Raw genomic sequence first — 5,000 nt, forward strand, 5'->3', positions numbered from 1 at the left:
CGGTGTCCCGATCTTCCCCTCGGACCTTGAAAATCCGGGAGAGGGCCACGTGGAGGTGTCGCGCCGGTTCGTACCCATATCCGCAGCAGGTCTCCAAGGTGAAGAGCCTCTAGTCGATAGAATAATGTAGGTAAGGGAAGTCGGCAAATTGGATCCGTAACTTCGGGATAAGGATTGGCTCTGAGGATCGGGGCGTGTCGGGCTTGGTCGGGAAGTGGGTCAGCGCTAACGTGCCGGGCCTGGGCGAGGTGAGTGCCGTAGGGGTGCCGGTAAGTGCGGGCGTTTAGCGCGGGCGTGGTCTGCTCTCGCCGTTGGTTGGCCTCGTGCTGGCCGGCGGTGCAGGATGCGCGCGCCTGCGCGGCGTTCGCGCCCCGGTGCTTCAACCTGCGTGCAGGATCCGAGCTCGGTCCCGTGCCTTGGCCTCCCACGGATCTTCCTTGCTGCGAGGCCGCGTCCGCCTTAGCGTGCTCCTCCGGGGGCGCGCGGGTGCGCGGATTCTCTTCGGCCGCCATTCAACGATCAACTCAGAACTGGCACGGACTGGGGGAATCCGACTGTCTAATTAAAACAAAGCATTGCGATGGCCCTAGCGGGTGTTGACGCAATGTGATTTCTGCCCAGTGCTCTGAATGTCAACGTGAAGAAATTCAAGCAAGCGCGGGTAAACGGCGGGAGTAACTATGACTCTCTTAAGGTAGCCAAATGCCTCGTCATCTAATTAGTGACGCGCATGAATGGATTAACGAGATTCCCGCTGTCCCTATCTACTGATCATTATAACCAATAGACTATATGTAGGCTATAATGCAATATCCGTCAAGGACTATACAGCCCTTGCTAAATGTACCAAATGTCACGATTACGGACATGTTGCAAAATACTGTAGCTTCCTAAACCCAGTATGTGGGAATTGTGGAAGCGAAAAGCATGACAAAACAAAGTGCGACAGAGAAACGCCCACCTGCATCCCTTGTAAATACCGGAAACGCACCTGCAACACTCCTGGTAAGGAGTGTGCAACCTATAAAATAATGATACAGCGGCTCATACAGAGGACAGACTATGGCAACGCGCTATAGGGTCACTCGAAAATCGCCAAGCAAGCAGTTGCGAGATGCAGGTCGGTGGCGGAAGCTCCAGGAATCACAGAAATCTCTGCTTTCGGTGGTCAATGAGAGAGAGGAGGAAAGGAAGGTCTATTCTGTCTTAGTTCCAGACGTGCGACCGGAGATGCGGGACTTCTCCTGTCAGGTTGGGTCCTTCCTGGCCATTAGGAGGAGTCCTCCAGGTGAGCCGGCGACCGAGCAGACCAGCTTGGAATCTACCTCTTCACAGAGTGGGGGTTTTCTCACGCGAGAGGAGGGAGAGACCTACACACTTCCTGTTCCGACAGAGCAGCCGGAGTCGACGGATTTCTCCTGTCAGGTCGGGGGTTTCCTGGCCACAGAGAGGGGTCATCTGGGCTTCCGGGTGGTGGCGGTGACCGGCGGGGCGGCTTCATCCGCCGGGAGCGGGGGTTCACGCTCGTCCTCGGAGGTGGAGTCGTCGTCGGCTGCCGCGCCAGTCTCTGCAGCAGAGCACCAGCAGACTCCAGAAACGACGCAAGAGGATACCGAAACAATTCAAGTTGGAAAAATGTACACTCAGTGTCCACCAGGAGACACATACAATATCTGTGAGGAAACATTAAGACTATCAAGACTGGAGGAACCCACAGTCCTAAACGCGGCTCTGAGGCAGCTGGTGAGGGTCGGGCATCCTCGCGGAGAGAGGGTCACATTCCCGGCACTGGAGGATGCAGACTGTATTCATCTTGCCGCGTTAAACATTCCCACAGACTTCGAAAAATTACAAGACCTAGTGTCAAAATTATATATCAGACGGGGTCGGGAGTTCGATATTGACAAGACCTATAAAAACATGGTCAAGATGCACGGCAGGATTGGTTTTGATCCTGCCCAGGTATGGCCTGATAGCCATTTCTACACCAGACATCCGGACTAAGATAAAAGTCCTGCAAATAAATGCTATGAGGAGCTCCCTCGTAACTCAGGAGCTCCGAAAGATAGCGGAAGAAAAGAACATCGATGTTATGCTAATTCAAGAGCCAAGTTCTGCCTCCGGCAAGGTCACAGGCTTTCCCGTCACTGCCCAGGTAATATCAATGGGTCCAAATCCCATGTCAGCAATTGTCATTTACAACAAGTTAATTAAAACCACTGTCTTGACACAGTATTGCACCTCCCATGTAACGGTTGTGGAGATAAACTTTTATAATACATTTTGGTATATAATCAATATATACTGTCAATACAGGGATCCAATCAATATTTATCTTGGGCAGTTATCTACAGTATTGAGAGCCCTAGCAGGCAAAGCAATAATAATAGCAATGGACAGTAACGCAAAATCCCCCCTATGGCACAGCCAAGTTCAAGATCAAAGAGGACAGGCACTGGAAGATATAATTATGGAATATAATTTAAATGTTGTAAATCTCCCCGGCAACCCTCCTACCTACAGGAGCAGAGCTGGGGCAGCGTCCTTTATTGATGTCACGCTCTGTACAACAAACATTGTGAATACTATCCAAAATTGGCAGGTCGATGACAACATTACCACCAGTGATCATAACGCTATTGAATTTACGATAGCATCACAAGTGGAGCGTGTGCCAGAGGGGTGGACAATGCAGTACGACTACGGGAGAGCAGACTGGGACCTGTTGGAGGCGGAATTTCATCCTCCGGAGCTGGGAGACGGTCCTTTTGAAGTGGAGGAGGCCGTAGGGGCCTTAATTGTCTCAATCAGGGCGGCTTTGGCCGCGGCAATACCAACGCGAAGGCGCTTCATACGAAAAGCGACTTCTCCATGGACTCCAGAGCTCACCCGGCTCAGGCAGTCTATGAGAAGAGCACGAAGCAGCTATCAAAGGTCCTTCACCCAGGAGGAACGGCACTACCATCTTGCCCAGTATAGGAGAAGGAAATGGCTCTTCAAGGAGTCTCTCCGACAACATCGCCAGCGGAGCTGGGAAGATTTTGTAAAGTCTCATCTGACTCTGGATCCATGGGGTACACCATACAAAATAGTTAGGGAAAAAATTCATTCACCAATGCATCTCTCGACTGTAAGAGTCGGCGACGCAGACAGAATGACACAGGACTGGTCAGAGACCGCTGAGGAGCTACTGAGGGTGCTCCTCCCAGACGATCGACCTGACACTGACACCGAGATGCAGCAGGAAATAAGACGGCAAGACCAGTTACACTACTACAATAACATACAGGTGTACCCCTACTCCATCGAGGAAGTGAAGGCAGCTATTCGCTCCTTTGCAAAGCGCAAGGCCCCGGGGCCGGATGCAATTCCTGCAGAAGTTCTGCAATGCATTGCAAACAAACTGGCTCCGGGCCTCACGAAAATATACAACAGATGCATGGAAACACAGGTCTTCCCAACCTGCTGGAAGACGGCAGAAGTTATTATTATTAAAAAGGCTCCTGATAAGGACCCAATGATGCCCAAATCCTACCGTCCGATTTGTCTCCTGGACGTCTTGGGAAAGACATTTGAGAAGCTGCTGGTCTCTAGACTGTCTAGTCATAGAGTCCTACGTGGAATGAGTGACTCGCAATACGGATTCCGAGCTCGAAAGTCAACTTCCGATGCTATCAACAAAGTCGTAAGTATTGTACACTCATCCACGCGGAAGTACGTCCTCGGAGTCATGGTGGATATTTCGGGTGCCTTCGACAATCTGTGGTGGCCGGCGCTCTTCTCTCGACTTCGAGAGTTGGAGTGCCCGGCGGCGCTATATGGTTGTCTGAGGGACTACTGCAGAAATAGAGTCGCCAGAATCACGGCTCCTGGTGTCGTGGTGTCTAAGAACATCTCAAAGGGCTGTCCACAGGGATCTGTGTGCGGCCCCTTGTTTTGGGACGTGAATATGGACCCATTACTGAACACACTAGAAAGGAACAACATGACATTAGGAGTCGTGGCGTATGCAGACGACCTCCTCGTTCTTGTTGAGGGTGACAGCCGTGCCGAGATTGAGACAAGAGCGGCCCATGTATCCGAAATACTGATACAATGGTGCCAAAGTTCAAAACTGGAAATCGCGCCTCATAAATCAAGTTTCATCTTGCTGAAAGGAAGACTAGCCAGGGACCCAATCATAAGATTAAACAACCGTATAGTCGCAAGAACACGCGCTGCGAAGTACTTGGGCGTCTTCATAGACGAAGCCTGGAGCTACATCCCACATATAAATCACGTTGCCTCCAAGGCCTTGGCAGTATTAAACAAATTAATAAGTATAGCCCAACGGCGTTTCCATCTCCCTCCGATTGCAACAAAAATGTATAATAACTGTGTCTTGGTACCAATTGTGGGATACGGCTCCAGTGCCTGGGCCCACAAACTCACTCAGGTCAAGCCTGCCACTATGGTAAGAAGGATACAGCGTAATGTAATACTAAGGTGTGTAGGCGCATTTGGTACAACACCTACAGATGCACTGTGTCTAATCATGGGACTCTGCCCTTTAGATCTGTTAATTAGACAGCAGGCTGCAATATACTGGCTTTCCAAACGAAAACACCAACAAGTTACATTAATAATGGGTGAACACCTCAATAATGTTAAAGAAATTAAACAAAAAACGATCAATCTCTGGAAACAACATTGGGATGCATCCGATACAGGAAGGCGTGTCTATGACCTCCTTCCAAGTATTCAGGAAAGAATACGTATGAAACACTTCGTCCCCTCTCAAGGCATTGTACACTTCCTAACAGGACACGGCCCATATCCTGTGTATCTCCATCGGATTGGAAGTCGTCCGACACCTGAGTGCGTTTGTGGCGCCCCTGTGGGGACGCCCGAGCACGTAGTGTTTGAATGTCCCGACTTTGATCCAGTCGCCTCAGAGCTAAGGCTTGAAATTCAAGACCAAACAGTCAGGAACATTTTGAGAAACCCTGAGAAATATAACA

The 5,000-nt window shown here is 50.4% G+C and overlaps 1 pseudogene; it reads left to right on the forward strand.

The window, feature by feature from the left end:
- Positions 1–905, forward strand: part of LOC126325650 (large subunit ribosomal RNA) — a 3,095-nt pseudogene extending 2,190 nt beyond the window's left edge.
- The last annotated feature ends 4,095 nt before the right edge of the window (positions 906–5,000 follow it).

Source organism: Schistocerca gregaria, unplaced genomic scaffold (genome assembly GCF_023897955.1).
Source record: "Schistocerca gregaria isolate iqSchGreg1 unplaced genomic scaffold, iqSchGreg1.2 ptg000932l, whole genome shotgun sequence".
In the NCBI taxonomy this organism is placed as follows: Eukaryota; Metazoa; Arthropoda; class Insecta; order Orthoptera; family Acrididae; genus Schistocerca; species Schistocerca gregaria.